The sequence below is a fragment of the Mirounga leonina genome, unplaced genomic scaffold (assembly GCF_011800145.1).
Source record: "Mirounga leonina isolate KUSES-001 unplaced genomic scaffold, KU_Mleo_1.0 Mir_165, whole genome shotgun sequence".
In the NCBI taxonomy this organism is placed as follows: Eukaryota; Metazoa; Chordata; class Mammalia; order Carnivora; family Phocidae; genus Mirounga; species Mirounga leonina.
In genome coordinates this window covers 30,338,259-30,360,134 of record NW_023270415.1, presented here as the reverse complement: position 1 = coordinate 30,360,134, position 21,876 = coordinate 30,338,259, and the positions used below count along the sequence as shown (strand labels likewise).

Here is a 21,876-nt window from a genome sequence, read left to right as displayed (position 1 = left end):
CTTTTGAATAGGTGGCCATTCCCAACACTTGTTTCTGAGGCAGTTGATTAGAGCTTGAAATAAAAACCAGGAAGGTTTTATAAATGATAAGTTTTCAGGAAACCTACCAAAACTCATAATATTGCTGAACTATAAGGCTTAGTGGTTCAGAATGGGGAATTTCCCAGCAAAAGGCAAAGAAGAAAGAATTTCCATTGCCTTTCTTTGTTGAAAGTTGGTAAATGTTATTCATCATTGGGATGTGATTAATGTCATTTTCACTTTTCTACATATATAAAATTTAGAATAAATATATAAGTCTGTGAATATTTTAAGAGCAAGTTTTAACCTTTGTTTTTCAACATCCTTTTTTTTATAGTATTAAAATACTAAAGGTTAATTAAATAGTTGTCTTTTCCTGCCTCCCAATGTGTAACTCTCCCTTGCCTTTTGCTGCACTTTTCTTTTGGAGCTTATATTCAGGCTCTTAGACCATGTGGGTGGAGGCCCCGTGAGGTACAGTAGGGGTTGGGGAGCTCTTGTCTTGTTGGCCACTGGAGAGTCTGACATGGCAGGTCATGGAGAGACCACCATCTTGCTTGTTGTCAATTTTACTGTTTTTTTTATCTTTCTAGCATTGCTTTACTTTTCATTTTTTTTTTCTAAGAAATGGCTTTCTCTCCTCTTTTAAACTTTACCAAAAAAAGAAAAAAATTGCATTGGTTTACCTCAGTGGATACTGTTTCTGAGAATATTCAGTCTAGTTATAGGGCCATTCTTTCATGACCCCTGCTTTTTACTTCCACTTAACATACTTTAAGTTGCCTTCCTAGATCCAAAGTCAACAAAAACAGAATTTCAGATTTGAGATTACATTCCTCAAACTTGCATCACACTTCCTCTTAGAGAAAGTGATCTTTATAAGTAATATAGTTTTTATTTTAAGGTAAGAAACCATGCTAACAAAAATATAGCATGTTTCAAGATGAAAACAAAATAATATGGCTAAGTATATCATAATAATTATCACACGGTTCTGAACCACTTTGTTCCAGCCATCTTTGTTCTGATAAGGCTGTCATCTTCTTGGGGCATGCAACCCTTTTTGTTTTAATCCACGGTACCTTACAGAACTCAAAAGGTCTAGGTGTAAGGTGTGTGGTACTGGCCCATAGTCACTGTCCGTGTCTGTGGAGAGAGAGGTAGAATGAAACAATGTGTCTAAAACAGCATGGGCATAATTATTCATCATTGGGATGTGATTAATGTCATTTTCACTTTTCTACATATATAAAATTTAGGATAAATATATAAGTCTGTGAATATTTTAAGAGCAAGTTTTAACCTTTGTTTTCAACATCCTTTTTTTATAGTATTAAAATACTAAAGGTTAATTAAGTAGTTGTCAGTTGCTTTTCTTATTGCTCAAAACTTTAATAAGTAAATGAAAAGTTAGGCATTTTACCCTTAGTTATTGTAATTTTCCTTCAGTTCAGAGTTTTGAAATTGTTTCTTCTTGTGTTTCCTTTCCAGAAAACACGAAGTCTTCTCTTATTTCAGCAGTTGGGTGTAACTTCAGAGCTGGGAAAGAGTGATTGCAAGGTATTCATGTATCTGATATATTCTACATTCTCGGTTATTCAAGCTTGCTTTTAGCTTAACATTGTACAAACGTCTATAGATTATTTGGGGACTCTGTGCATTGTACGACTGCAGACACAGCTTTGAAATTGAAAAGTCTCAAGAGTATTAGCTTGTGCAGTTTCAAATTTAGCACCATGGGTTTTTGCCATAGAGATTGTGAGACACCAATGGTTATGCTTTCTATAGTCTGGTGTTTCCTTTCAGTGATGGGCACTACCCTGGCTCTGCCTTCTAATGCCAATAAGAGACTGGGCAAAATGCCTGCCCTTTCAGTGTCTCTACTCAACTTTGAGATTGGGATAATCACTGGATAGTCTAACAGGTTTGTTAGAGAGATTAATAGGATACTGTAGTATTCACCACTGTCACCACCACCACAAACAAAATTATCTGAGGCTGTGTTTACTGTTATTAGTGGTGTTAGTAATCTCATATATGCTAATGATAAAGTTGTATCCAATTTCCTTAATGATCTTGGGTCATCTTCGAATGGAACCAAATCCAGAAAAAAATTGTCCAACCTAAGTGAAGGACAAGTTAACACAAAGACATTTTATATTTAATTGTAGCAGTTACCTGACTACTTGATTATCAATTTTTATAATGAATCCTGGACTGTGAAGTGCTATGTTCACCCATTTAAGAGGTTTACAAACCTCGAATGCTGTGACCCGACTGACCCCTATCAATTATACATCATTATCCAATTCCTCTATGGGGCTAGAAAGAAAGGCGTACATCTGGCTTGAATGTTCCCAATCTCTTTACAGAATGAATCTTGTAAAATAGGCCACTGTCTTTTAATTAAATCTTTCTTTTAAGTTTCTGAGAATTTCATTCTCTTTCAGAGTAACCCCTTACTCTTAAAAGAACAGGGAGTGTTTTCAGGGTCATTTTGATTACCCTCTGAGGTCTTTCTAAATATAACTACAGATCCTGGAAAACAGCCTGCCTTCTGTTAGTTAACTTAGTCTAAAGAATCAGTGCATTAAGAGCTTTGATTATCCACACTCCAAAAACGCCTTCCTCTGATCTCCCAACATTTGACAAGAATCTCGATTTGGGGATTAAATATTTTCTCCAATGCACTTCCATTTCCACTAGCTGCTTGCCTTACTCATTTTATTTGTGGGCCTGAAATGTAGAGCATTTTCCAGTTAGGGGGCATTAAGATTTAACTCAAGAATCTATATATTCTAGAATAAGTCTCAGGTGTTTCTATAGTAGAATCACAGTCTTGAGTTTTTGGAAAGCATTGTATTGTGTGCTTTTTTTTGTACTTGGCTGCTTGCTTAAATTTAACTGAGGATTTTTTTTTCTGCCTAATTTCCAGTGTGCTCTCTGCCCAATTCCTGACCCCAATGTTTTGGTTATCTTCACCTGTATATCCTGAGCAGCTATCAAAATTAATATGGATTCAGTGAAACCTCTTCCCCCTGCCCACCTCACTAGCCTTCTGCTTATAACAGATTCCTTCTCCTAGAATCAATATTTCAATTAAAGGCATCATGTCGACCCCATGACTCAAGCCAGAAATCTCCGACCTGACATTGCTTCACCATCTGCATCCAATACACACGAGATTCTGGATTTAAGATCATATATGAAAATTCCAAGAGCAGTGACTGGGGCTTGATGAGGCCAAATATTAACTGGCAGCACCTACAAAAGTTCATTGTAAATATCTTCCCAGTCTCTCCTCTGCCTCCTTCCGTCATGACATTAGCTCTGGCCCTCGTGACTCGATGTCAGTCTGTTGCTGGATAGCATAGCTCTCTTCCAACAGGCTCTACCCATTCTAGGTACCTTGCTCCCAGATTTATAACGTGGTTTCCTGCTCAGTGACTTCTGTGGGTCCTTTAACTTTGAAAATAGATCCAAACACTTTGGTGTGGACTCCACGATTGGCCCTGTGCACCCCTCCCATACACTGCTTACCTTTCCCCCACTTTGGCATCTCTGCTTCATTTAGACTGAATTTCTCAGGATATTCCAACACACAGTGTGTGCTTTCGGGCACATGTGCCTTTGTGCATGCTGTTCTCACTTCTGAGAATGCCCTTGCCCCTTTTTCCTTCATAAATTCCAGTGTATCTTTCCAGATCCACCTCAATTTCTATGTCCTCTGAGAAGCCCTCCCGATTCGCCAATATAACTGGGCTTCCACAATTCTTTTTTTTTTTTTTTTTAAAGATTTCATTTATTTATTTGACAGGGAGAGACACAGCGAGAGAGGGAACACAAGCAGGGGGAGTGGGTGAGGGAGAAGCAGGCTTCCCGCCAAGCAGGGCGCCGGATGTGGGGCTCGATCCCAGGACCCTGGGATCATGACCTGAGCCGAAGGCAGACGCTTAACGACTGAGCCACCCAGGCGCCCCTGGGCTTCCACAATTCTTAAGTTGTTTCTCTGATCATGGTGTATTTAATTAACCAGTTGTATCTCTGACCCTCCTATAGATACTTTTGGAACTTTTAATTGTGTGTCATTTCCACCTTAGAAGCAGATTCAGCCAATATTCTCACCAACTTTGGTGATAACAGTAGTTACTTTTCACTGTGCTTAAATTTGAGGTTCAAAATTTAAATTACCCCAACCCATTTTCAGGCTTCTAATGTGCATTTGACTTGGAAGTGTGTTTTAAATTTCCAGAGTTGTTCTTCCCACTTATCAGAAAGACAAGCAATGAGAATGAACAGCATCAGTAACTATTTGGTGAGACATGAACCCCTAATCCAAATCAACACATGAGTGTGTTTCTTGAGAGATCACAGTTAACACAATTAGCGATAGACTGCATCTTTGAGGAGCTAGAAAAAAGAATAGGATTCATTTTTAATTCCAACCGATTGTGAGCAAGAAAGCAAAAGGCTTGGCTTTCTGGAGTGGCTTTGTCATCAGAGGTTACCACAAGCCTGTCAGGACTTTGAACAACTGTCTCCACTGTGAAAATAGGTTTAGCTTGTCGGGTGAGCGCAGGGCTGAGGAAATAGTGACTTTAGCCAGCTTTTATCTCTTGTTTGATCTTTGGCTCACAAAGATGAGGTTAATTGCAGCATAAGCTATTAGCTTTATTTTTTAAATCAGTCCATTTTAATAGCAACCTGCTTCTGCCCTGAAAAATGTCCAGGAGCAGTAAGAAAGAGCTGAATATAAGTATGTGTTACGTTGTGAATCTTGGCTTTCTCTGGGCCAGTAGTCAACAAAATACTTGGCAGTCACTCTAATCTTTCTTTCTTTTTTTTTTTTTTTTGCTGTCCTTAGCTACATTTATTGTGTATGTGTCTTCTGAGTTATAAAAGCACTATGCATATTCACTGCAGAAAATTGGAAAATGCAAAACTCCCTAGGAAGGAAAAAAGCTTCCACAGGAGGCTCTTACCCAAAGAGAACCATTGTCAGCATCTTGGCTGATATTAGCTTTATAGAGTTTTCTCCAAGCAAGCATACATACTTTTCAAATTCTTGTGCAAAATTTTGCATATATAGGAAAATTAATAATATAGTGAGTTCTCATATATTCACAATCCATATTCACAAATTATCAAGATCTTGGTACCATTGGTTCATCCATCTCTTTTATTTTCTTTCCCTTCCTCTTTCCTTTTGGAAATATCTGCTAACTACTTTGTAAAGGAAAAGGGGTATCGTGATATGCTAAGAACTATGGCAATTTCCCATACCCTCGCTTACCTTTTATTAGGGTGCAAAAAGTATGGTTTCACACTCAGTATTGCATTGTACTTTGGGGATAAGTAGCCTTAAAGCTCAAGTCTATCACATGCTAGATGGGTATTGATTTTTTCCTCTTAAATCAATGTTTCCCTAGAGCATAGTTTTATTTATTCATAAAGCTAAGATGATGTCTGACAGGGCTTACAGCAGTGTAAATCTATGGTACAGGTACAATACGGAGAGCTTTTTTGTAAGACTCAAAAATCAATGATGCTAGAGGGTTACTTCATAAGCCTGAAAAAGTGCATTTGCTGTGCTTCCAAGTGTGAAAGGAAAATTTCAGCATATGGTTAACTTCCATTCCTCTGTTTTTTGTTTTTTGGGGTTTTTTATTTGGTGCCACTTTTCAAATGAACCTAAATGAAGTGTAACTAAAATTGGAACATCAGGCTGGATAGAATCAAAGCTTCAGCGACCACCCCTTGTTGACACCAAATCTGTCAGCTCGCTCCTGAAAGATGTGCTGGCCCTGTTGATCTCAGCCCTGTAATGTTGCCCCATAGTGTAGGGATCCCGGAGCATGGGTTTTCCTACCCAGTGGGCAGGGAACACAAGTGTGTTCCATTTTGGGGATACTTCCTTCACTTTGGGATACTTTCATCTACTTGGTATTTTAAGAAGATACGGTAGCTCTCTGGGGCGCCTGGCTGGCTCAGTCAGTTAAGCATCTGCCTTCGGCTCAGGTCATGATATCAGGGTTCTGGGATCGAGCCCCACATCAGGTTCCCTGCTCAGTGGGGAGCCTGCTTCTCCCTCTCACTCTGACCCTCCCCCTATGCTCATGCTCGGTCTCTCACTTTCTCTCTCAAATAAATAAATAAAATCTTAAAAAAAAAAAAAAAAAAAGAATATATGACCACCCTCTGCATACCTAGGCTGTATAAGTCACATGTAATTCTAAAGTATTCACTTTTTGTTGATACATGGGTGTGGGCTCTTCTAAATTTTTTAACATCAGCTGATTTTTAAGTGATTAAAAATGTATCTAATGGCTAGAATGTCACCATCAGGAATTTTACTTTATCTTTTTAAAAATTTATTTTTATTTATTTATTTATTTATTTGTGGGAGAGAGAGAGCATGCACAGGTGAGTGGGGGGAGGGGCAGAGGGAGAGGGACAGAGAGAATCTCAGGTCGACTCCCCACTGAGTGCCAGGCCCACCACAGGGCTCGATCTTATGACCCATGAGGTCATGACCTGAGCCAAAAAACAAGTCAGATGCTTAACTGACTGAGCCACCCAGGTGCCCTGAAATTTTAAATGTCAATTTTCTATTAGCTATCTGATCTTAGCACAGAACTGACTGGGGAGTCAGATGACCTAGACGCTAGTCTCATTATTTACTCCTAGCAGCTGGGTGACCCAACGTCAGTTAAGTTAAGCATCTGCCTTGAACTTCTGTTCTTGAACTTCCCAAGGACTAAAGTTTTTGTTTATAGTGTCATTGTGTTTGTTCATTTAAATAAAGGTAAGTGAGGGTTTGTGAAATGGCAGACATTCACTTGACTTCCATAGTCTTCTGTATATCAAGACTTTTTTTTTTCCTTTTGAAAGTAGCTGATATTTTCTTTTTTTAATTTTATTTTATTATGTTAATCACCATACATTACATCATTAGTTTGTTTTTTTTTAAAGTGCCAACTTCTTTTTTTAAATTTTTTTATTGTTATGTTAATCCCCATACATTACATCATTAGTTTTAGATGTAGTGTTCCATGATTCATTGTTTGTGCATAACACCCAGTGCTCCATGCCGAACGTGCCCTCCTCAATACCCATCACCAGGCTAACCCATCCTCCCACCCCCCTCCCCTCTAGAACCCTCAGTTTGTTTTTCAGAGTCCATCATCTCTCATGGTTCGTCTACCCCTCTGATTTCCCCCCCTTCATTCTTCCCGTCCTGCTATCTTCTTTTTTTTTTTTTCCTTAACATATATTGCATTATTTGTTTCAGAGGTACAGATCTGAGATTCAACAGTCTTGCACAATTCACAGCGCTTACCAGAGCACATACCCTCCCCAGTGTCTATCACCCAGTCACCCCATCCCTCCCACCCCACCCCCCACTCCAGCAACCCTCAGTTTGTTTCCTGAGATTAAGAATTCCTCATATCAGTGAGGTCATATGATACATGTCTTTCTCTGTTTGACTTATTTCACTCAGCATAATACCCTCCAGTTCCATCCACGTCGTTGCAAATGGTAAGACCTCATTCCTTTTGATGGCTGCATAATATTCCATTGTGTATGTATGTATATATATATATATATATGCCACATCTTCTTTATCCATTTATCTGTCCATGGACATCTTGGCTGTTTCCATAGTTTGGCTATTGTGGACATTGCTGCTATAAACATTGGGGTGCACGTACCCTTTCGGATCCCTACTTTTGTATCTTTGGGGTAAATACCCAGTAGTGCAATTGCTGGATCATATGGTAGCTCTATTTTCAACTTTTTGAGGAACCTCCATACTGTTTTCCAGAGTGGCTTCACCAGCTTGCATTCTCACCAACAGTGTAGGAGGGTTCTTCCCCTTTCTCTGCATGCCCGCCAACATCTGTCATTTCCTGACTTGTTAATTTTAGCCATTCTGACTGGTGTGAGGTGGTATCTCATTGAGGTTTTGATTTGGATTTCCCTGATACTGAGCGATATTGAGCACTTTTTCATGTATCTGTTGGCCATTTGGATGTCTTCTTTGGAAAAATGTCTTTTCATGTCTTCTGCCCATTTCTTGATTGGATTATTTGTTCTTTGGGTGTTGAGTTTGATAAGTTCTTTATAGATTTTGGATACTAGCCCTTTATCTGATATGTCATTTGCAAATATCTTCTCCCATTCTGTCGGTTGTCTTTTGGTTTTGTTGACTGTTTCCTTTGCTTTGCAAAAGCTTTTTATCTTGATGAAGTCCCAATAGTTCATTTTTGCCCTTGCTTCCCTTGCCTTTGGCAATGTTTCTAGGAAGAAGTTGCTGTGGCTGAGGTCGAAGAGGTTGCTGCCTGTGTTCTCCTTAGGATTTTGATGGACTCCTGTCTCACATTGAGGTCTTTCAACCATTTGGAGTCTATTTTTGTGTGTGGTGTAAGGAAATGGTCCAGTTTCATTCTTCTGCATGTGGCTGTCCAATTTTCTCAACACCATTTGTTGAAGAGACTGTCTTTTTTTCCATTGGACATTCTTTCCTGCTTTGTCAAAGATTAGTTGACCGTAGAGTTGAGGGTCCATTTCTGGGCTCTCTATTCTGTTCCATTGATCTATGTGTCTGTTTTTGTGCCAGTACCATACTGTCTTGATGATGACACCTTTGTAATAGAGCTGGAAGTCTGGAATTGTGATGCTGCCAGCTTTGCTTTTCTTTTTCAACATTCCTCTGGCTATTCGGGGTCTTTTCTGGTTCCATACAAATTTTAGGATTATTTGTTCCATTTCTTTGAAAAAAGTGGATGGTATTTTGATGGGGATTGCATTGAATGTGTAGATTGCTCTAGGTAGCATTGACATCTTCACAATATTTGTTCTTCCAATCCATGAGCATGGAACGTTTTTCCATTTCTTTGTGTCTTCCTCAATTTCTTTCATGAGTATTTTATAGTTTTCTGAGTACAGATCCTTTGCCTCTTTGGTTAGATTTATTCCTAGGTATCTTATGGTTTGGGGTGCAATTGTAAATGGGATTGACTCCTTAATTTCTCTTTCTTCTGTCTTGTTGTTGGTGAATAGGAATGCCACTGATTTCTGTGTATTGATTTTATATCCTGCCACTTTACTGAACTCCTGTATGAGTTCTAGCAGTTTTGGGGTGGAGTCTTTGGGGTTTTCCACATAAAGTATCATATCATCTGCAAAGAATGAGAGTTTGACTCCTTCTTTGCCGATTTGGATGCCTTTGATTTCTTTTTGTTGTCTGATTGCTGTGGCTAGGACTTCTAATACTATGTTGAATAGCAGTGGTGATAGTGGACATCCCTGCCATGTTCCTGACCTTAGGGGGAAAGCTCTCAGTTTTTCCCCATTGAGAATGATATTTGTTGTAGGTTTTTCATAGATGGCTTTTATAATATTGAGGTATGTACCCTCTATGCCTATACTCTGAAGAGTTTTGATCAAGAAAGGATGCTGTACTTTGTCAAATGGTTTTTCTGCATCTATTGAGAGGATCATATGATTCTTGTTCTTTCTTTTGTTAATGTATTGTATCACGTTGATTGATTTGCGGATGTTGAACCAACCTTGCAGCCCAGGGATAAATCCCACTTGGTCGTGGTGAATAATCCTTTTAAGGTACTGTTGGATCCTATTGGCTAGTATTTTGGTGAGAATTTTTGCATCCATGTTCATCAGGGATATTGGTCTGTAGTTCTCCTTTTTGGTGGGGTCTTTTCGGGTTTTGGGATCAAAGTAATGGTGGCCTCATAAAATGAGTTTGGAAGTTTTCCTTCCATTTCTATTTTTTGGAACAGTTTCAGAAGAATAGGTATTAATTCTTCTTGAAATGTTTGGTAGAATTCCCCTGGGAAGCCATCTGGCCCTGGGCTTTTGTTTGTTGGGAGATTTTTGATGACTGCTTCAATTTCCTTAGTGGTTATAGGTTTGTTCAGGTTTTCTATTTCTTCCTGGTTCAGTTTTGGTAGTTGATACATCTCTAGGAATGCATCCATTTCTTCCAGGTTATCAATTTGCTGACATAGAGTTGCTCATAATATGTTCTTATACTTGTTTGTCTTTCTTTGGTGTTGGTTGTGATCTCTCCTCTTTCATTCATGATTTCATTGATTTGGGTCATTTCTCTTTTCTTTTTGATAAGTCTGGCCAGGGGTTTATCAGTCTTGTTACTTCTTTCAAAGAACCAGCTCCTAGTTTCATTGATCTCTTCTACTGTTCTTTTAGTTTCTATTTCATTGATTTCTGCTCTGATCTTTATTATTTCTCTTCTCCTGCTGGGTTTAGGCTTTATTTGCTGTTCTTTCTCCAGCTCCTTTAGGTGTAGGGTTAGGTTGTGTACTTGAGACCTTTCTTGTTTCTTGAGAAAGGCTTGTATTGCTATATACTTTCCTCTTAGGACTGCCTTTGCTGCATCCCAAAGATTTTGAATAGTTGTGTTTTCATTTTCATTGGTGTCCATGAATTTTTTTAATTCTTTTTTAATTTCCTGGTTGACTCATTCATTCTTTAGTAGGATGCTCTTTAGCCTCCATGTATTTGAGTTCTTTCCGACTTTCTCTTGTGATTGAGTTCTAGTTTCAAAGCATTGTGGTCTGAAAATAGGCAGGGAATGATCCCAATCTTTTGGTACCGGCTGAGACCTGATTTATGACCTAGGATGTGATCGATTCTGAAAAATGTTCCCTGGGCACTAGAGAAGAATGTGTATTCCGTTGCTTTGGGATGGAATGTTCTGAATATGTCTGTGAAGTCCATTTGGTCCAGTGTGTCATTTAAGGTCTTTATTTCCTTGTTGATCTTTTGCTTAGACGATCTGTCCATTTCAGTGAGGGGGGTGTTAAAGTCCCCCACTATTATTGTATTGTTGTCGATGTGTTTCTTTGCTTTTGTTATTAATTGCCTTATATAATTGGCTGCTCCCATGTTAGGGGCATAGATATTTACAATTGTTAGATCTTCTTGTTGGATAGACCCTTTAAGTAGGATATAGTGTCCTTCCTCATCTCTTATTACAGTCTTTAGTTTAAAATCTAATTTGTCTGATATAAGGATTGCCACCCCAGCTTTCTTTTGATGTCCATTAGCATGGTAAGTGGTTTTCCCCCCCCTCACTTTCAATCTGGGGGTGTCTTTGGGTCTAAAATGAGTCCCTTGCAGACAGCATATCGATGGGTCTTGTTTTTTCATCCAATCTGATAGCCTGTGTCTTTTGATTGGGGCATTTAGCCCATTTACATTCAGGGTAACTATTGAAAGATAGGAATTTAGTGCCATTGTATTGCCTGTAAGGTGACTATTACTGTATATTGTCTGTGTTCCTTTCTGGTCTATGTTGCTTTTAGGCTCTCTCTTTGCTTAGAGGACCCCCTTCAATATTTCTTGTAGGGCTGGTTTCGTGTTTGCAAATTCCTTTAGTTTTTCTTTGTCCTGGAAGCTTTTTATCTCTCCTTCACTTTTCAATGACAGCCTAGCTGGATATAGGATTCTTGGCTGCATATTTTTCTCATTTAGTGTTCTGAATAGATCCTGCCAGTCCTTTCTGGCCTGCCAGGTCTCTGTGGATAGGTCTTTTGCCAATCTAATGTTTCTACCATTGTTGGTTACATATCTCTTCTCCCGAGCTGCTTTCAGGATTTTCTCTTTGTCTCTGAGACTCATAAGTTTTACTATTAGATGTCGGGGTGTTGACCTATTTTTATTGATTTTGAGAGGGGTTCTCTGTGCCTCCTGGATTTTGATGCCTGTTTCCTTCCCCAAATTAGGGAAGTTCTCTGCTATAATTTGCTCCATTATATCTTCTGGCCCTCTCTCTCTTTCTTCTTCTTCTGGTATCCCAATTATTCTAATGTTGTTTCGTCTTATGGTATCGCTTATCTCTCAAATTCTGCCCTCGTGATCCAGTAGTTGTTTATCTCTCTTTTTCTCAGCTTCTTTATTTTCCATCATTTGGTCTTCTATATCACTCATTCTCTCTTCTGCCTCATTTATCCTAGCAGTTAGTGCCCCCATATTTGATAGCACCTTATTAATAGCCTTTTTGATTTCTACTTGGTTAGATTTTAGTTCTTTTACTTCTCCAGAAAGGGTTTCTCTAATAACTTCCATGCTTTTTTCAAGCCCAGCTAGTATCTTTAAAGTGATGATTCTGAACTCTAGATCTGACATCGTACTAATGTCTGTATTGAGTAGGTCCCTGGCAGTCGGTACTACCTCTTGTTCTTTTTGTTGAGGTGATTTTTTCCATCTTGTCATTTTGTCCAGAGGAGAATAGATGAATGAGAGAACAAAATGCTAACAGGGTAACAACGTTCCCAGAAAATATACTCTAAACAAATCAGAAAAGACCTGAGGCAGTGGGAAAAGAAAGGGAAAGAGAGAGAGAAAAAAGAAAAAGATAAAGATAAAGATAAAAACAAACAAAAATAGAACAAAACAACAAAAAAACCCAGAATGTGATCAAATATGATCAGGCTGGTATATAGATCAGTGCCACACACTAGATTTTGGGTGTATTTTGGTCTGTTAGAAGAAAGTGCCTCCCAAAATTTTAAAGAAAGAAAAACTTATATATGTACAAAAATAAGGGTTGATATGATGAAGGGATGGAATATGACTGTAAAGATGGAAATTATAAAAAATTTTATAAAAGGAATTGATAAGAAGTTGTTTGAAAAAAGAAAGAAGAGGATTTAAAAAAAAAAGGGGGAGAGAATGTGATCAGGCAGGGGAGTAGAAAAAAACATACACTAGAGATTTAGGGTATATTTTGATCTGTTAGAAGAAACTATCTCAAAATTTTAAAGAGAGAACAACTTATATATATATGCCAAAAATACAGGTGACTACTATGAAGGGATAGAATATGAGTCGAAAAATGAAAAATAAAAATGAAAAATAAAAAAAAAATTTTTTTTTAAAAGGGATTGATATGTTGGTTGAAAAAGGGAAAAAGAAAATTCAAAAAAAGAAAGTTAAAAAAAATTAACTTTGAAAGACTAAAGAATCGTGGTAAAAAAGCCATGAATTCTATGTGCATTATTCCCTTAGTGCTGGAGTTCTGCTGTTCTCATTGATCGGTAAACTTGGTCTTGGCTGGCTGTTCTCTCTGATCTTCTGGGGGAGGGGCCTGTTGCTGAGGTTTCCAAAAGTCTTTGCCGGAGCCGGAATTGCCCCGCCCTTGCCCCGTCCGGGCTAAGTAATCTGCTCGGGTTTGCTCTCCAGAGCTTTTGTTCCCTGCAAGCTTTCCGTACAGCTTTGGAGGCGGAGAGTGAAAATGGCAGCCTCCTAATCTCCACCTCGGAGGAGCCGAGAACTCGGGCGCGCTCCTCAGTGAGCCCCCAGAGAAAAGCCGTCAGTCACTCCCGTCTCCCCTGTCTCTGGCCGCACTCCGTGCTCACCCGGCCTCTGACCGAGCGTTTCTATCTCTGGCACCCGACCCCGTGTGGAGTCTCCAAACCCCGCAGATCCCTGCGGGGCGCTCCTGCACCGCTCCTCCCAGGGGAAGAAGGTGAGTCTCCCCGGATCTGCCGCTTGTTGGGTCCCTGCTGGAGGAGCAGGGGCCCGACTGTGCCGCGGATCACAGTTTATGGCAACCCTGGGCTGAGAGCCTGCGCCCGGGCTCCGTCTCTCCAGCCAGCTTCCCCGCTCCGATACCTGGGAGCTCTGCCGCACTCAGGCACCCCGGTCTTTCTGTGACCCTGAGGGTCCTGAGACCACACTGTCCCATGAGGATTCCATCCCCCTCTTAGCCACTGGAGCGACGTCCCTCAGTGGAGCAGGCTTCTAAAAGTTCCGATTTTGTGCTCCAGGGCTCTATCACTTGCCAGAAGCACCCGCACAGGCCCCTCCCCCGCCGTCTATCCTCCGGAATATCGCCTCAGATTCACTTCTCCGCACGTCCTACCTTCCAGAAAGTGGTCGCTTTTCTGATGAGAGAGTTGTTGCTCTTCTTTTCTTCGATCTCCTGTTGAGTTTGTAGGTGTTCAGAATGGTTTGATCCCTATCCAGCTGAATTCCTGAGAGGAGACGAAATCCATGTCTCCTACTCCTCCGCCATCTTGCTCTGCCCCACATCATTAGTTTTTGATGTAGAGTTCCATGTTGATATTTTCTAAAAAGGAAGGAAAGAGGAATAGTTGAAATGAAGAATATTTTTTCATGAAAAATAGATTTTTCCAGTTTCAGTGGTCCACAATTTTCTGTGAAAAGATTTCAGATGATTAGCTCAGCTACCAGTAGCCACAGTTTCCTTAGAAAGCTCAGAACCATTGAGGACACACCTTGAGTTTAGAAACTGGAAACTTCGCCACCTGCTTCGGAGAGCAGCTGGGTGCTCCGTCTTGGTCTGTAGCTCCCAGGGGGCCCCAGTCCCCTTCTAGAGCTTTGGGAGAAGTCTCTAAGATACTGCCTCTTTGGATTTCCCCTGCTTCCTCTCTCCTGGAAGCAGCAGTGAGAGCCTCTTCAGAGGAGGGTTCTAGGAACTAGAAAGGAAAGGATGTAAAGCTGTTCACTGTGGTTACTGTTCACTGTTGGTCACATTTGGTTTTCTTTGTCTCACAGCGTTAGGCATTGGCACAGCCTGGTGGCACATCTGTGTTCTAGGGTTTCTCCCAGTAAGCTCCAAGAATGTTGCTGTTCATTTCATGAGCGGATGGCTCACTTGGCAAAAGTGAGAAGATTCTAAGAGCTGCTTTTTTGGAGTGCTGAGGTTGAGATCTTTTTGTTTATTATTATTATTATGTTCAGTTAACCAGCATAGAGTACGTCATGTTTTTGATGTAATGTTCAACGATTCATTAGTTGCATATAACAACTCATCACAGTGCTCATCACATTACATGCCCTCCTTAATACCCATCACCCGGTTACCCCATCCTCCCACCCCCCTTCCTTCTGTAACCCTCAGTTTGGTTCCCAGAGTCCAGAGTCTCTCATGGTTTGTCTCCCTCTCTGATTTCTTCCTATTCAGTTTTCCCTCCCTTCCCCTGGGGTCCTCTGTACAGAGGGACCTGTGGACCCCTGAAACTGGAAAAATCTATTTTTCATGAAAAAATATTCCTCAACTATCCATTTTTTCTTTTGTTTCCTCTTTCCTTCCTTTTTAGAAAATATTTTTAGAAAATATCAACATGGAACACTACATCAAAAATTAATGATGTAATGTATGGTGATTAACATAACATAACAAAATAAAATGCATATTCCTTATGTTCCACATATGAGTAAAACCATATGATAATTATCTTTCTCCACTTGACTTATTTCACTTAGCATAGTCCCCTCCAGTTCCATCCATGTCTATGCAAATGGTGGGTATTCATCCTTCCTGATGGCTGAGTAATATTCCATTGTATATATGGACCACATCTTTATCCATTCATCTGTTGAAGGACATCTTGGCTCCTTCCACAGTTTGGCTTTTGTGGACATTGCTGCTGTGAGGTTGAGATCTTATCTTCAGCAGAAACTCAAACTGCCTGGCATGAAAGGCACACTACTGGGCCTGTTGGAAGAAGAAGGAGTTGGCTGTTTGGACTCTAACCATTATGTTAAGGTTATTTGTTATGTTTTCTAAACAGCTTTCACGAAGTCCTCCAAAGTCTTCTTGACATTCCTCCAATATAATCAGCTTCATATTCTTTAATCCTACCCTTCTTCCCTATATTTGAAAATTAATTCTGCGCTCCTCTAGGAAGCTGATTAGGCTTTAGCCTGTGTTTCAGAGGCCCTCTGGGCTCAGCAAATCAGTGCTGGTCATCAGTGAAGTGACAGGTGTCACAGCTAGCTGGCCCTACATCCAAATTGGTGACACGTGACGATTCTGAGTGGTGGACCTCTGGGAACAACCCTAGTTTCTGGTGATGCTGACATGTTGCTTGGTCGTGCCAGGGCCCTTCCTTCTTCATGTGCCTCCTTCATGTCTGCAGACACCAGGCAAGTTATGCTGAAGCCTGGCTCTGCTGGGGGTTTTAGCTATGAAGAATCAGAGAATGGGGGGAAAGACAAGAAATTAAAACTCTTTCTGAAACTTCATGTAGGGAAATGACCACGAGGTTGAGAATTCTGTGAAACTGATTATTTCCTAGTGGGAAAGCCAGAAAATATAGAAACTCAGGAGTGGTAAACCAGGGTTTGCCATTCCATTTACGCAGTGCTTTGCCATTGCCCTGTAAATGCCCCATAGCATGAAAGCACGCTGCCAAACATTAATGTTTGAAACTCATGTGTAGTCTATAAAATGTGTACATGCAACTTAAGGTATTGCTAGGCAATTATTAAGCCAAACAGGTTATGTTTGCAGAAGACAAGGGAAGTTTAATTTTTAGTTGAGTGTGTTCTTGAGCCTCTGCTGAAGAAAGATCTCCTGTTTAACTGGAGACATTTGCCTCTTGAGTGTATGAGCGTGGTATAGGCTGCAAATAGCCACTCAGAGCTGAAGCCAACGGGTGGCTCGGGACGGGGTGGGGGGGGCGCGGTGCTGTTACAGAGAACTGAGGCATGGTTAGTTGAATTGTCAGGAGTGACAGGATCAGATTATTGTTGACTGATTTCAGATTGCTTTGTCTTGTAAGCTTTTTATATAATCTGACCAATATTCTTATATTTAAAAATTATGTATGCCTCAAACACACAAAAAATGGTGAAAACCCGCAGGATTGTGAGACTAAGTCACATCTCTCCGATTTTTCCGCGAAAGATAGTTCTTACAGGTTGAAAGCGTAGAGGATGGCTCCTTCTTGTCAGGCAGATCTCAACTTAAATGTTACCTCCTCAAAAAAGACTTCCTCAAGCAGCCAAGGCTCAGGAAGCCCTCAAGACACTCTCACTTCTTTATCCTTGATCTTTTTAATTTACTTCCCCCATCTGATACTTTAGTGTTAGTCTTTTGTCAGTCTCCACCTACAGGGAAATAAGCTGAGACTTCATCTCTTTGTTCACCTTGTATGCTCAGTGCCCAGAGCAGTGCCTGACATTTAGAGAGCACCCAGATGATCTGCTTTCTTCTCCGGATCTTCCCCTCTTGCTCGTCTTTGAGACCATTTCATCATCACTGCCTGGAAGCAGGCCTGCCTGTCACCTCCCCTTGCTGTAGAATCCATGGTATTTTAAACTCTGTATTTCTGTAATTAGCCAGTGTTTGCTTCCTGGTTGTAGCATCTGATTGGCACGATGATAACACATCTCTTGTGCGTTAATATGATAGGTATTTGAGGCCAGTGAGTCCTGTCAAGTTTTCCAGTCATAAGATAGAGCTTACAAAAGATTTTGAGAGAGAAGCACATACACATTGAAGAGTTAGCTGTATACTGACATTAATACTAAGGGTCAGTTGGATAGATTGTTCTGCTTTGATGGTAGACTCAAGCAGTGGCTTGTTGTGGCATCCTTTTTTGGTAGTGTTATTTAATTTACCCCTGTGAATAACTCTTTCCAAAGGAAGGCTTTCTTTTTTGGAAACGTTCTACCTCTTAACCCCCAACTTAAGCCCAGAAGCCAGAGTCTGATCTTGTTATGTCTGGGAATATCGATTTTCCACTAACGGCTGTATTTTACATGATAATGAATCCAGTCTTTTCTACAAGTCTGCTTCATTTATGCAAAATAGATAAAAATTGGAACATGTATGACTCAAAGTATTTTTTCAGGCAGCAAAGAAGCTGCTGTGGAGCCTGCATATAATTTTATGGACCCTCATGTCATGTGAACCAAGGAAATGTTGGTTCTGTGGTCATGAAAGATAACGTTTATTGGATAGTTTTAGGTGGACAGAAGACAGCTTTTGAAATTCGGGGCCTCTGCTACTTCCTGTCTTAGAAAGATCAACTTGATTTGGACCATCTTTCACACTTTGAAGGAGTAACCTTTCGTACAATAGGGCCTCAAAGCATTAACGGCCTCCTGCTCACTGATTTTCAATATTATGGAAAAGTTATTCCAAATTGATCTTAGCTATCAACAGAGAAAAGGCAGAAAATTAAATTAGCAAGGAGGTGTTTCAGAAGCCTTTTGTGAATGCTATAGAGTCTCTCAAAAATCTAATCCTTGAGAGGAATTTATTTTGTTCTGGAAAGAATAGGTTACTTTCCCAAGAGATGCTAAGATGCCTTTCATTTATGAGATGGACTATAGCCTATGAATGGAATAGCAGGATTTTCAGTTCTTTCATTTTGCCATCAACTTGCTGTAATTTACCTTAAAAAAAAATCAACATGTAAGAAGAACATTCTGGTACTGCTATGTTCTTTCACCTATTACATAGAATTAACTCTACAGATTAATTTAAAGATAAGGCATACTAATTAGTAGTCCAGCATCTCAGAAGTACTCGGCTCTTGGGATATTTATTGATTTCTGTCTTGAGCTTTATAAAAAGGTGCCTCAGATCCCCGGAAACAATGAGCTGTTTAAAAATTCTAAGTTAAGGGTGAGTTTCTCTGGGTGAATAGTGGGAAGGAAACTTGGCTTCTCACTAATGGACACAGTTTTGAGTTTGGGTCTAATGCCAGTGGTCTGGGGCAGAAACACAAAAACTTACTTGCTTAATTTGGACTAATAATCAAGTCTTTTATTCTTTTCAAAAATAGGAAGTTAGAAAAAAACTTTTAGGCTTTTTAAGTAAGATAAATGTGCTTTAAAGAGACCTGTTTACGGATCCCAGTTTAGCTTTGGAGAAGCAATAGACTCCTTCAGGAATTTAATGACCATCCTGGACTATCTCTGAAGAAGGACACATGCACAGAAAGCTTTGCATAGGCAGTCTATAGACCCTCCCAAAGTTGGCCAAGGACCCTTTGGTTATCTATCTATAGGGCCCCAAATAAGCAAACCCTGATTTACACCTCTAAGTAGGAGCTATGCTTAATTTTTATGCTGTAAATACTGGTCATTTAATCCTTGGCATTAACGTAGCACCCAAGGCATATTTGAATGTTTTGATGAGTTTTATTTAAACAGAAACAACGTTTATTTAGTCCTTTAGCAATGGAGTTTATGTTTAAGATTTTGATGGCTATTAGAGAAATAGTTATAAAGCTATTTATAACTATAGAAATAAGCAAACACATTTTACATGTTATGAATGCCGTTTGCCCTTATGTAGCCTAATCATTTTATTGTCTCTTGCTCTGCCTTCCTGGCTTTTCTTCAGTATCAAAATACTAAATCCATTTCATGGGTAGGAATAATTCATCCCAGCGTTCATATTCTTTTGGAAAAATTAAAACTGACTTTAACTCCATTTTAGCAACAATTGATAATTAAATATATTTAATAATTCAGTATATTTCATGTGATTATTGAACTTTTAAATAATGTTTGGAAAAGTAGTATCACTGGTAAAATAAAATATAAAAGTTCATTATTTTTACTTATAACTTAAATTCCCTTTTCTTTTTAGGGTAGTAGCTTTTCTTGTACTTCTTACTACCATATATGTATATACCTATGCTAGCCATTGTTTCACATATCAAGGAAAAAAGTGAAAATATGTCCTTACTGAACTGAATAGAAATTGAAGAATTACATGTTTTCAAATTCATATCATGCTAATTTGCCTTATATTTATATGTTCTTTCTGGGTGATCTTATCCAGTCCCAGGGCTTCACTGTCCTCTAACTCAGGTTGGCAAACTGTGACTTATGGTCCAAATAAATACATTCTGACACCTGTTTTTTGTAAATAAAGTTTTATTAGAACAGACACACTCAGTTGTTAGCTGTTGTTTATGGCTGTGTTGATGATGCAAAGGCAGAGTTGAGTAGTTGTGATAGATCGTATGGCCTGCAAAACCTAAAGTATTTACTGTCTTGCCCCTTACAGATAATGATTGTGTACCTGATCTTGCTCACTACTTCAAACCTTCTTCCTGAGATCTTCATTCCTAAATTTAGCCGCCCCCAGATTTCTTTACCTCCATGCCCCTCATCCACCATAAAATCAATGTTTCCCAAACTGAGTTCTTCCTATGTTTATTTCCCACCCTAATGGGTTCCTCCATCTGAGTTTCCTATCTCAGTTGATGGCACCACCATATGCCCAAGGTGCTTCTCTCCTTTATATTATTCATGCCTGATCTGTCACTAAGACCAGTCTATTGACTATCCAAAATATACGCACGCCTGACAGACAGTAATCTAGGTTTTTAAGTAACCAGTGCTTATTGTTCTTATGCTCTCAGGCCCCACCTGCAGTTAGACCAGAAATTCCTTTTTTGGCCTTTTAGAAGTTGCCATAAACTATATCCAGTGAGAAATAATTATTGGCATGTTTCCATCAAATAAGCCATGGGGAGATGGGTTCATTTCTCAACGTTAGATACTGCTTCACAAGGAAGAATTTAGGAGTGCTAGGAAGTCAGAATATTGTAAAATTTGTACTTTTATTATTTGAATACAGTGAGAAGAACATGACCATCTGATTTACTGAGTTGTCACTTTAAAAGTATTCATAGATGTTTTAAAATTAAATCCTTGTTCTTTGTACAGGGCCTCATTGGCTGGGGTATGAGGAGTTAAAACTTTAACATTAGATTACCTTTTTTTTTTTTTTTTTTGGTTCATCCAAAGAACACATTCAGATAACAAATGCATTTCTATCCTCATCAGTATTACTTGAGTATTATTTTAAAGTTTGTGATATTATTAACTCTGAATTCTCTTTTATGAATTTAAAATTATGCCATAATAACTGATGAAGAGCATAGAAGAGCGTAGTAAAAATAAATAAACTTTGAAATGCAAAAGGATTAGTGGGGTTAATAAATATCCACTCAGAGTTTTAGCAGTTTTGATCTTGGCATTTGTTTTATCCAGCAAATATTATCATAGTACTTTAATTTCAGTTTCTCTATCTGAAAAATTATGCAGGAGCAGTCTTTGTTATCAGGAACACCAGTGATGTTTACAGCATTTAAGGCCAAAGCAGAGGTCATAAATTAATTCTAATCCTCTGAGCAAAGACATTAGCCTTTGTGTAACATTAGGATTTGGGCTTGTTCACACAAAATAATCCCAAGAATAATAGTTCCCCATGCTCAACAGTGATCTCAAAGATTAATACTTTTCTCTGGTTAATGATTCTGTAATACATTAATAGGCTCCTCCAAACACTTCCTGAAATTTTAATTATCTGTAGACTCTCAAAGCTGTATTTTGATCAGGCATGGAAAGAAGTGATGGAGCTCAATTACTGTCAAATTAAGGATGATTTTACATTCTGATGTAGAGAAAAATGCCACCCACCAGCTTCAAAATAGCTGAAATGCTTAGAGAAAAAAAGTAAGTGGTTGAGGACATTAAGCTACACTGTTGTCTCCGTGCCCTGTGGGTCAGGTGGTCTGGTGCCGCGAGGTGGCTGCTATCTCTAGCACCTTCACTGTTCTCTCTACTGCTGGTGCTGGTGCTGGTGATGCTGGTGGTGCTGGTGGTGCTGGTGCTGGTGGTGCTGGTGCTGCTGGTGGTGCTGCTGGTGGTGCTGGTGGTGGTCCTGGTGCTGGTCCTGGTGATGGTGGTGCTGGTGGTGCTGGTGGTGCTGGTGGTGCTGGTGGTGCTGGTGCTGGTCCTGGTGCTGGTGGTGCTGCTGGTGGTGGTGGTGCTGGTGGTGGTGCTGGTGCTGGTGGTGCTGGTGCTGGTGGTGCTGGTGGTGCTGGTGGTGGTGCTGGTGGTGCTGTTGCTGGTGGTGCTGGTGGTGGTGCTGGTGGTGCTGGTGCTGGTGGTGCTGCTGCTGGTGGTGGTGATGCTGGTGGTGGTGCTGGTGGTGCTGGTGGTGGTGCTGGTGGTGCTGGTGCTGGTGGTGCTGGTGCTGGTGGTGGTGGTGGTGGTGCTTTGGTGCTGGTGGTGGTGCTGGTGGTG

At 39.9% G+C, this 21,876-nt stretch overlaps 1 protein-coding gene across 2 annotated transcripts in view; it reads left to right on the top strand.

Annotated features, from left to right (window-relative positions):
- Positions 1-21,876, top strand: part of PAG1 (phosphoprotein membrane anchor with glycosphingolipid microdomains 1) — a 139,106-nt gene that overhangs the window by 41,906 nt on the left and 75,324 nt on the right. For both annotated transcript variants that reach the window (XM_035011421.1, XM_035011422.1), the window contains exon 2: positions 1,513-1,581. The gene's annotated coding sequence lies outside the window, so the exon portion shown is untranslated. The remainder of the gene's footprint in view (positions 1-1,512; positions 1,582-21,876) is intronic.